This window comes from Pseudophryne corroboree, chromosome 6 (assembly GCF_028390025.1).
Source record: "Pseudophryne corroboree isolate aPseCor3 chromosome 6, aPseCor3.hap2, whole genome shotgun sequence".
In the NCBI taxonomy this organism is placed as follows: domain Eukaryota; kingdom Metazoa; phylum Chordata; class Amphibia; order Anura; family Myobatrachidae; genus Pseudophryne; species Pseudophryne corroboree.
Window position 1 is genome coordinate 323,861,603 of NC_086449.1, and position 12,608 is coordinate 323,874,210.

The window sequence follows — 12,608 nt, forward strand, 5'->3', positions numbered from 1 at the left end:
GCCTGCCAGCTGAAGAAAGAAACATAAGTAGCAAAGTACTGAGGGATATACAGACCAGCTAAGAGTGTGCTACTAAAACTGTTTGCCTTAAAGTACTGTGAGAATTATAATTCAGAACACCAGGATAATACTTTTGCAGGACCCGACTGGTGATAATTAAACCTGCAGAGAGGATATATTCACATATCTAGGAATCTCAAACACATAAGAGAAATTCTTTTTAGCATATAAGGAGACCTGACATTAAAAGGAGACTTACCGTTTCATTTACACATTGGATACCGGATAAGATTGTTATAATATACAATATCTTCATGGGCCTCGACTGCGCGCTCTAGGTTTAAGAGTACCCAGGTCACTCATTCTCATTCGAGAAAACACAACTACTGTAATTGGTTTTTTTTGCATTGCATGCAATTATTGTATGTATAGGTATTTGCGGAACTGTAGTGAATATATTATTTTGGTATGTCTGCCAGAAGGTATTAATGGAAAAGAAATCTTATGTAGTGCATGTTAATAAATCTGTTATACTTACCATATACCTGGTGACTTGGAGTTGGAACAGTGGAGCTTTGAGGAAAAGGAACAGGTATCTTGGAAAGGAATGGTGAATGTGTGATCAGATTGACTAAGTGCATAAATACACAATTAGAGGGAGGCTTGCCCAGGCAATGGTCGGGCTTAATTGTCATCATCTCTTGTGGTATCGAGCAGATGTCCAGAGACAGCAGCATCTACTGGTCCTGAGAAGGAGACCTGCACTCTGCTACTGCCTCACTCCCGCAGCCGCTGGACTCCATCCCCACCGGCATTGTGCTAAGCAACTGTAGCCCAGTTACGTTATATAGAGCTGACCTGGTGTCACCTGCTGCACAGCACTGTGCCCACCACCTTCTCCCAGGGACAGCCACCGCAGCCTTTGCCCAGGAGCACAGCTGGCATCTGCCTCCTCCCAGTCCTGCACTGCAGCCCATGAGTTCCCAGGAGCCAGCACTCTGCCATGGAGTCTTTGGGGATATGGGAGCAGCTGCAGGCGGGCAGCTCCAAGGTGGACTGGTGCAAGGACAACTACAAAATTGTCCACTCTATTGCAGTGTTCTACCATACGATCAGTATATGCTGCGTTGCAGCCTGCATCCTTTACCGTCACCTGTCTCTTTATATCATATGCTACCAGACCATAGCACATCTGTTGTTGGCATGAAAGGTATTTTTATACTTACAGTATTAAATACTTATCCCCATGTCTCTGGGTCTGTAGGGATGCTATTACAAAGAAACTACTTTATGATTTGGAATGTGTAACTTTTATCTACAGCAGCACCTAAGCTGCACAGTACTGATAGTGACTGGTAATACAGATGTGCAGTTACAGTACTCCTCTGCAGATACTGATTGTGACCTAGCATAGAGACTTTCATTCACTGATGTTTCCAGGTTTACATTTTGTATGGATCATATGTTTAAGCTAAACATTGGATATTCTGCTGAAAGTACATTTGTTTTGCAAGCATTCCATTCTGTGGAATTATATTACCAAGTGATAATGCTATGAGAAATATGTATAAAAGGGGCTCTACCTGGTGTTACGGGCATAAAAGGGGGAAGCTCTAAAAGAGCGAAATGCGCATTGGTGTAGCCGTGCGCCGCCAGTGACATGTTATGTTCTACTAGCTCTTAATTGACTTGCCAGTATACTGTATACCTATATGCCGTTCTAACATCTAGAGCAGGGCTGGCCAAACCGGTCCTCGAGATCTACCAACAGTTCATGTTTTCCAGGCCTCCTGCAGATCTGTAGAATTGTCAGTTAGGAATGAATGCAGCACATCTTAATTAGTAATGACTACACCTGTGGACTAGCTAGGTGGTCTGGAAAATGTGAACTGTTGGTAGATCTCGAGGACTGGTTTGGCCAGCCCTGATCTAGAGGATATATAGTGATAGAAAACCTGGTGTCTTATTTATCCACATAAAAAATGTGCTACTCTCTGACATATTGTCATGCTCAGTAATATGCATTAGCAAGAAGCAAGGCACTAAGGATTATTAGATCACATTCAGTCTGTCGAAGGCCAATATATCCTTGGTTAAAGTATTATGCCAAATGATTGAGTACATGTCAATCTCTGGTCCTTATATACAGGAAAAATATTCAGTGAACATTGTTTTGCTGCACTGTGTTGTTATAAAAATGATTGTATTATTGTATACTATATACTGAGGATGTGACTACTCATTTTAGAGGGCACTATTCAAGGAAAACAATAATCTTCAAAAATAAGTGCATCACAATATCACCTCTCCATTACCTTATGATACAATCCGTAATTTATCAACTGACGATTGATAATGTAATATAATACGGGCCAGTGATTTGCTTTAGCCCCTACTCCTACCCATGTGTGCATTTTTATACTGTAACTGTAGAATACACTGGATGGAATCAGTGCAAATGGTGTGAATGAGAGGATTTAGGAACTTATTCTCCCACCATTCATTCTAATCATAGTAGGCACCAGTCCCTGTAATTATCATCACACCTATTGTCCACACGAGGGACACACGGCTATATAATATAGTTATTTGAAAATAAGGACAGGTGTCCCAGTATACACACAGTTGATACACGGTGTATGGGAAATCATATAATAACAATATCACCTATAAGATTATAGGATAGAGCTGATCCGGAACTAGACTGGAACATCGGGTATAATATACAAGGAGTGATTAATATAATAGTTTGGGTGCATTTCCCTTGTTATTGGACATCACCAGCAATTGTACTTTTGTAATTTAACACAGTTGTGATAGTAACATTTGTGGCCAGTTGTGATATATTGAGCAATACAGATTGAAACAATAAATAACTAGCAAAAAAATTATTAGCAGCTATAGTTCTAGTATGCTTAATGTCTGCAGTACAGAAATAAGGGCAGACTGCCAAGAATCCTAATTGAAATCTATATAGCGACATTTGTTGCCAGTCTCTACACATAGAGCAATACAAATTGAAACTGTTGCCAATAAACAAAAGTGAGTAGACACATTATAAACACCAAGGCTTTGATAGAAATATCAATTCTATATTCACTTCTCTTTTCAATATTTTATTGAGATAAATATGCATTACATTTAGAACCTTATATAATATATTACCCGGATATACTGTAGGTACAGTTATGTATTATGTACAGAAATGTATGGCAAGGAAAATAATATATTAACATTCATAAGATATATATATAAACAACTGGAGCTTAGAACATCAATACTCATCATAAGAGTACAATGGATGTATAAGAAATAACAGGCGGCACACGATTTGGTTTTAAAAAATATTTATTTATATACACAAGATAGAAATCTGTCTAATAAAAAAAAAATTTCCTTCATGTTTTTCTGTTTCTATAATGTTTTTAATATTTCGCTTGGTATGGTCAAGTATTCAGGCCTTAATAATACCGCATGTGAAATTATGAGTAAAGAATATATTCCACCTGGGTATTGGTATTTTATGTTTGAAAATACATATTCAGCAATAAATCTATGAAATTAAATAAATATCACAGATATATATTTGTGAGTGGGATAGAGTGCACCCAAACAAACTGATCTCTGCCCCAATTCCCTTTTTTTGTATGTATTTTTGGATCAGTGGGTAGCACTAATGTTTGAATGCATGTGATTTTATGCACATTAGAAATCTAACATATAATCCCCCATATTAAAACCAAAACCAATCGCTATTAGTTCTGGTGCGGGATATTCTCTCTCATAAAAGGGGCTCTACCTGGCATAATGTGTATAAGGGGCTCTACCTGGTGTGTATAAGGGGCTCTACCTGGCGTGTATAAGGGGTACTACTGTGTCGTGTAATGTGACTGACGGGCACTACTGTGCGGTGTAGTGAATTGGTATTATTCTGTGGCCATGCCCTTTCCCCATGAAGCCACGCACCCATATTTTTGCCGCTTGCCTTTGGCACGCACTGTCCCTGTTTTGAATAGGTGGTAGACAAAGTAAACGTTTGCCCTGGGCGCCACAAGGTCTACAACCAGCCCTTATGAAGGGGCAATCCTAAAAGGATCTCACACCCGCTGCTACAGTAAAGCTGGGTACACACTTGTCCAATACTCAGCAGATCAGACTCCAGATTAGACTGTTTATTTATGCAATCTTACTGCAGATCTGCTCGCTGATTCTACATCCAATCCACAGCTGCACACTTGTCCAATTTTTTAGCAGACCTCCAATCCGCGTCTGCTGAAACAATCTGCTGAAAAAATAAATTTGACTGTGGGAAAAGAATATTATTAACATCATGGTATTAGAATAAAAAAATGTTGTGTCCAATCAGCTTACTTGGAGTTCCAAAGTCCAAATTATTTATTTGCATAAAAAAATACAAAGATTACCGCCAATACAATATACATGTGCAGTTGGCAACAACACAAGGCTTCAATTCAATTTTTAAAATTGGTACAATTTTTACACCGCAAACCATTAAGGAGTAACCTTAGAAACACACAGTACAGTTTAGAAAAACAGGGCACTATGCAATATGTTACAGGTAAACCCCCCCCACCCACACACACACACCTCCACAGCCTAACCCTCCCCAGGGGTGCCTAACCCTAAGCGCCCCTCCCTGCAGCCTAAACCTGACCCCCCCCCCCTCACCGCAGCCTAACCCTAACCCTGCCCCTGCAACCTCCCCCCCCCCTCCCCCAGCTTACCTGTCTAGCGTACCGGCAACACCTGCTCAAGATCCCAGCGGTCGGGATTCTGTCGCTGGGCTTGTGACCATACTTGGGATGCCGGTATCTGCATTCTGAGTGGGGTCGGGATTCTGAGGTCTGTATTTCAAATGCCGGGATCCCGACTGCCAGGATTATTTATTTATTTATTACCAGTTATTTATATAGCGCACACATATTCCGCAGCGCTTTACAGAAAATATTTGGCCATTCACACCAGTCGCTGCTGCAATGGAGCTTACAATCTATATTCCCTACCACATGTACATGCACACATTCGCACTAGGGTTCATTTTGTTGGGAGCCAATTAACCTACCAGTATATTTTTGGATTGTGGGAGGAAACCGTAGTACCCGGAGGAAACCCACGCAAGTATGGGGAGAATATATATACATCCTCCACACAGTTAGGGCTATGGTGGAAATTGAACCTATGACCTCAGTGCTGTGAGGCAGTAATGCTAACCATTACACCATCTGTGCTGCCTATTCTCTGACTGAGTCCGCACTGAAAGGTGCACCCTTGTTAAACTTAATGCAGATGGTGGCTGTTGATCATCTATGAACTTATAAGATGCTGCCTCCACACTTTCACCTGAAGGGCTGGAAAGTGGGTATTGGTGTGTGGGTTTCTTTCATTTATTGGAGGGGGTGGATGGGGGGGGGGGGCAGCAGCCTGAAATTTCACCTGGGGTGTCAGGAAAACATTCACTGGCCCTGATAATGCATGATATTTAACAGGAGTATTTAAGTGCATGGAAGTTAACAACAAATTGTTTAAATATACAGAACATTGGGGGTCATTCCGAGTTGTTCGCTCGCAAGCTGCTTTTAGCAGCTTTGCACACGCTAAGCCGCCGCCTACTGGGAGTGAATCTTAGCATAGTAAAATTGCGAATGAAAGATTCTCAAAATTGCGATTACACACCTCTTAGCAGTTTCTGAGTAGCTTCAAACTTACTCGGCATCTGCGATCAGTTCAGTGCTTGTCGTTCCTGGTTTGACGTCACAAACACACCCAGCGTTCGCCCAGACACTCCTCCGTTTCTCCAGCCACTCCCGCGTTTTTCCCAGAAACGGTAGCGTTTTTTCGCACACACCCATAAAACGGCCAGTTTCCATCCAGAAATACCCACTTCCTGTCAATCACATTACGATCACCACAACGAAGAAAAAACCGTGAGTAAAATTCCTAACTGCATAGCAAATTTACTTGGCGCAGTCGCACTGCGGACATTGCGCATGCGCATTCGCGACTAATTGCTCCGTTGCGAAAAAAAATAACGAGCGAACAACTCGGAATGACCCCCATTGTTTATTATTATTATTGTATTTCATTCAATTGTAATATTTAATTTTAACAATGGGGTCAGGGGATTTTAATGGTTCTATTACTATAAAAAAATAAAAAAGTGGAGTATCGCCAAAAAAACAAAAAACTCGCCCTGGCGCCTTGAGCCTGGTAATGGAGAGTTGAGAATTGGGGGGAAGGGGAGGCAGCATGGTGTTCATGCATGCAGTGATTACTCCCATTCTGAAAAAAAATTCTGACCTCTCTCAAGCTACCAGCCCATATCTCAGCTCCCGTGACCCTCCAAGCTACTTGAGAGACTTGCCTAAATTCACTTCATGTACTTTCTTAACTCACACAACTTACTGGACCCACTTCAACCACACTTTTATTCCCAACATTCCACAGAGACAGCACTAACTAAAGTAGTGTATGATCTGGTCACTGCTAAGTCCAAAGGCCACTACTCACTAATTATTCTTCTAGTTTTCTCTGCTGGTTTTGACACTATTGACCCCTCTCTTCTCATACACACACTACAATCCCTAGGTTTTCAGGACACAGCCCTTTCTTGGTTCTCATTCTACCTATGTAATCGCTTTTTCAGTGTCCGCTTCTCTGAATCTACCTCGTCTTCACTACCTCTATCAGTTGGAGTACCATAAGGCTCAATCTTAGGTCCTCTGCTTTTCTCAATCTATACCTCATCTCTTAGCAAACTAATCAGCTTTTTTTGGATTTCAATATTATCTGTACGCAGATGATACTCAAATCTACGTATCCTCCCCAGATTTGTCACTATCTATATTGTTCCATGTCACTAAATGCCTTTCTGCCATTTCCTCTTGGATGTCATCTTGCCACCTCAAAGTTAATATTTCTAAAACAGAATTTATTACATTTCCACCGACCAATAGGACTTACCAACCTGATATCTCTATCACTGTTGATAACTCACCACACAAGCTCGCTGCCTAGGTGTCATCCTTGACTGAAATGTCCTTTGTTCCCCACATTCAATCTGTCTCTAAATCTTGTTTTTTAGCTCTACATGCATCTAAAAAACATATCCAAAATACAACCATACCATACACAAGACACTGCAAAAGCTCTAACCCATGCTCTCATTATCTCCCAAATTGAGAATTGCAATAGTCTTCTTACAGATCTTACCAAAATCTGACTCTCACCACTACAATTAATTATGAATGAAAGCTGTGTGGCTAATCTTCCTCGCTAGATGTTCATTATCTGCAGGTCCATTCTGTCAGTCCCTCTATTGGTTACCTGTATTCAACAATATTGAATATAAAATATTTTTACTCACACACATGGCCATTAACTAAACTACACCAAATTACATCTCTTTACTTATCTCAAAATATCACCCAACCCGACCTCTACCTCTCTCGTCCACTCTCATTATTCGTTACCATTCACGACGGCAGGACTTTCTTTGGGCTGCACCCACTCTGTGGATTGTCCTCCAACGCACATTAAGACTACCCTCTAGTCTCCAAACCTTCAAGCGTTCCCTGAAAACTCACCTCTTCGGGCAAGCTTATCAAATTCCAGAACCACCCACATAACCCTCATTAACTTTCCTATCCAATTACATCCCCACTGTACAGTCCACACATATCCTCCACATGTTTTGTCTTTCCAGGCATGTTGTACCATCAGTTGTAAACCAGAAATTAATGTAATGGGAAAGTGGCTGGCTCAGAGAACCACACAATGAAATAATTGGTCTACCCAGTGGATTAATTAAAGTTTTGTGTACCTTAGGCAATATATAAATCAATGGAACTCTCAGATGTGTTTGAGTAATAAAATTTGAGGTGTGCTCATCTATCCATCTGTTCAATAGACATAGCTTAATGACAGAAGCAATTTCTTCTTGTATGTATATGTTGGATCATAAGTGAGTATCTTATAACAATCCTTGTCTGAAAGTTGTCTTTTGATCTCACATATATAATCACTCCATATTAAAGAGAACAATACCACCCCTTTCACCGAAGATTGGATAACAATCTCATTATTACTCTATCTCACAAGGAGTTATGCTAGCCACAACATCAGACCAACTTTCCTCCAACTCTCCAAACCTCCAACCATCCAACTTTTCTGTCCAACTAAAACAGTGCTCCACACATCTAAGCAACTTTTGATTAGACCATCAGACCAGCTAACTTCTCTCCAACTTGTGATGTCACAGAAGTAGGCGGACAGTGCCTGCCTACTTATGCATGTTTTGAATAGTTATATGCACCCCCATAAAAGGGGCGTTGTCTTGCGGGGAAGGGTCATGGCCACTCAACAGTACCCCCAATTAAAATGATGCGCAACAGTAGTGCAACCTTATTCACATTACACCATGCAGTAGAGCCCCGTATTCACATTATATCACACAGTGGAGCCCCTTATTCACGTTAGAAGAGGGTGATGGGTGACGTTAGGCCAGAGAAAGAGAAAGGTCAGGAGGTGGTGGGTGATGTTAAGGCACAAAATTCAGGATGAAGTGGGCGAGTACCTGGTGGGGGGGGGGGGGAGGCCAGGAGAGACTGAGCTGCTGTTGGGGTGCGCAACTCATTCACCACCCTCGGCACCTATGCTCTCCATAGCTCAGCTTATGGCTGCTCCCAATTGCAGATTTTCACCTTATCTATAAAGATGTTACAATATACTCTGAGAACACCACTAGTACAGTCCACACATATTTTGCTGAATATGTGCTAAAATAGCCTATACGTCGGTGCAGACACGTGATTGTTAATTACTGGTCTACAGAGTATTTAGTTTACTATATTCACAATGGGGGTGATTTTGTATCAATTCTCGTGTTTGATTACCATCTTTATTCACGTCCCGATGTGTAAGTTACATATATCACAAGCCCCAGCCAGGCACAACACTGCTTAACATGTAGGCACTTGATAAATACGGTTGAATAATCATTTCCAGAGTCTGGAGCAGGCTGGTGTTAGCCTGGAGCAGGGCTGTAACCTTATGTGAAGTAAGTGGCAGAAAGTTACTCTGGCAGGTCTCTGGGATGTGACTCTTCAGGATCCCCACATAAGCTGCTGTACCTATTACTCCAGCAGACCTGTCCCTATTACTCCAGCAGACCTGTAAGGTAGCACGCATCATGCCCCTATTCTCCCACTGGGGTATGGCCACGCTACGGAGTGCTAGATGAAGGGGCAGACACTAGCTCTATAGGGAGTCACGGTGCCCTGACTGTGCTTGGGGTCCGGTGCGGGGAGTGTGTGACCAGTCAGTACGGTGCAGAGTCCCAGTACTCGCTCAGGCTGGCTCCCATCTCCGCTGCCCATGGGATCGCGGGTGGAATGTGGGGGTGCCGCAATAGCTCAGGGGAGTGACCACGGGTGGGGTGCGGCAATCGAGCGGGGGGGGGGGATGCCGCGGGTTTAAGTTTAATGCGGGGTCCGCGATCGCGGGTGGGGTGCGGGGTGCCGCGATTGCGGGTGTGCAGTGATCTCCAGTGGGGTGCCACTGCTCGGGGTCCCAGTGTGACAGTGGCAGCAGTGATGAACTGCCGCAGCTGCCCCTGAACCTCATGCCGGCTCCTGCTCGACAGTGCTACCCAGCAGGCAGTAATGGTGAAAGAAGTAGGCAGACACTGCTGGCCAGTGTCCGCCTGCTTATCAATCAGTTGGGGGGAAAGTTCCCCCTGAACGATTAGTTGGGAAAAACAAACATGTTTGATTTTCCCAACTAGTTGGACCAACCGTTTCTGGACGTTTTTTAGCGTGTGGGAGCAAATGGCTGATAATCGTTTCCTCCCACACACTTCCAGATTATCGTCACAACCAGCCAACTAGTTGGCTGGTTGGAACGATATCTTCGTAATGTATGGCTAGCACTAATAGCAGAAGTAATATATTTTCAATAACCATTACCAGCTGTTTATTTGCCCTCTCTCTCTCTCATTATAGCCTCTCTGACACTTTGTAAAGATTTTCTCTTGCAAATGTATGTTCAGGCTTTAGAGGCTCATATATAGTGAGAATTTGGATCTGTGTGTGTGATATAAAGTGTTAGAGGCTACATAACATGTACTTCACTATTGATGTTGAACATACAAACCAGTATACAACATTTAAAACAGCAACAGTATTGCTATAATTGCTGCCTCATTATATATCACCACTTTATCCCGGCTATGCAGGCAGATGCCCCTGCATAGGATAATTGCACATGATACTTGTCCTATTATCATTACCGTAATTTTGCTATAATTGCATTCTTTATCTATGGGCATAAGATAATATAGATACTTAATACACATTTGATCTATATCAATTTGGATACACATTTTTGGCGACACGGGTATTGGGATTGACTGAACGGGCAGATCAAATCATTGCGGACATACCCCGCTGGAGATGCCCAATCTCATCTGATCTTGGAAGCCAAGCAGTGGAGGGCCGGGTCAGTACTCGGATGGGAGACCACCTTGGAACACCCTGGTACTGCAAAAAATTCTTCTGCCCGATCTAGAGTGATCCTCAATAATACCACTTGGCATTCGGTTCTGTATGACTTATGATTTAATTTTCTACGTCAAAATAATTCTGAATAGGATATCTGCAGAACAAATGATGGTCATAAACTACACAAAGGAGTTACTGTGATCATAGTAAACCTACTAGCCCATAGATTTGGATTTCCGGTTTTTACTGTGGTATTTAAAACCACATGAATTATACTCAACATAGTGCTATATTTTCGCGTAGCTACATTATTCACGTACAATTTACTCCTACAATCACTTTTTTAACAATGAACCAATAAAGTTATGTTTTATCAGAATTGATTAATATATACCTAATCCTCTGAATTAGAGTGCTCCCACACAAGAGTCTACTTTACAACTTTCTATTGTTGGTTTTTCTTGCTTGATACTTTCTTGACTCTAGGGAGCACCACTGATAGCAACACATATTTGCAAAAGGATTACTAATCCACATGCACAAGGTTGCTGTATCTATAAGCAATTTAGCGTCATAAATCAGTTTTTCAGAGGGCATCGATAGTTTATTGCAGACTAGTGCGGTCCCAAAAAAGCTCTTTTCCAAATTAGATTGCTTAGAAGTTAAGCACGAATCTCTCCGTGTGTATGCCCCCCAGCGATAGCGATGCGCGACCCCACGATTCGCTATTGCCGGTGCTAGATTGGGCTGCATGCAGGCACAATCTAGCACATCGCTCATTTTACCCGCTGGGTGAAATGAGCGCCCCCCCCCCCCCCTCCTCAGCACACATTGCGCTGTGCTGAGCGGGGGAGAGATGTGTGCTGAGTGGTCTGTGATAGGTCGCTCAGCACACATCTCTCTAGTGTTTACTGGCCTTAAGTGTGCCTCTGGATAGTATTTAGCTGCAAGTTACAAACCATTTTGTTATTTACACCTTGAAGATAAGACAATGAGGGGCAGATTTATTAAGCTCGGTGAAGTGATAAATTGGAAGGTGATAAAGGATCAGCCAGTCAGCTCCTAACTGTCATTTTTCAAACCCAGCCTGTAACATGGTAGTTAGGATCTGATTGGCTGGTGCTTTATCACCTTCCACTTTATCACTTCACCGAGCTTAATAAATATGCCCCTGAGTTATGGTGTTGTCTGCAACACAGAGAGGGCACACTAAACATAATGGTCTACAGTATATCTCATTAAGATAGGGAGTAGCTCCATAATCTACATCTCTGATCTTATCTCCCTTTACACTCCCACCCGTCCTCTTCGCTCTGCTAATGCACGACGACTCACCTGCCTACGGATTACTTCCTCCCACTCCTACCTCCAAGATTTTTCACGTGCTGCACCACTTCTCTGGAATTCCCTATCTCTCCCCCTCAGACTCTCCACCTCTCTACAAAACTTCAAACGGGCTCTCAAGACCCACTTCTTCACCAAACCCAGCCAAATCTCATCCTAACTCTCTGTTCCACATTCTCTATGTACCCCATCTGTGTCACCCCTGTCTGTCTACCCCTCTCCTTTAGATTGTAAGCTCTCACGAGCAGGACCCTCTTCCCTCATGTGCTCATCCTTTATCTTACTTTAATAATCTTCAACTGTACCACATCCAGCAGTCTTCTGCCACCTGATACTTATTCCAGTGTCATCTGCTGATGTAACTATGTTTATTTACCCTGCTTGTCCTATACTGTCATCAACTGTAAGTTGCTGTTTTCCTGTTTGATTATTTATGTACTCTGTAACTGGGCACCCTTGTGGCGCCATATAAATAAAGGATAATAATAAGAAGAAGAAAAACATCAGTATAAGAAAGAGGTCTCCTCTGTGCTTAATTGGGATATTGCTAAGACAGAGAGACATGTATCTCTGTCCCTAGGATCCTATTCAGTAAGGATTGCAAATTCTGCTGTAAAGCGGTGATAAAGCTAAATATTTATCGTATATACAACCCTTTATGAGGTCTAAGAACACTGTACGCTGTTTACTTAAGAAGTACCGTAAGGGTACGCAAGTTGCGTAACGATCGCTCAGCCGTAGGCGAGA

The 12,608-nt window shown here is 42.4% G+C and overlaps 1 pseudogene; it reads left to right on the forward strand.

Moving 5' to 3' along the window:
* Positions 1-10,445: 10,445 nt before the first annotated feature.
* On the forward strand, positions 10,446-10,565 carry LOC134936886 (5S ribosomal RNA; annotated as a pseudogene).
* Positions 10,566-12,608: the final 2,043 nt, after the last annotated feature.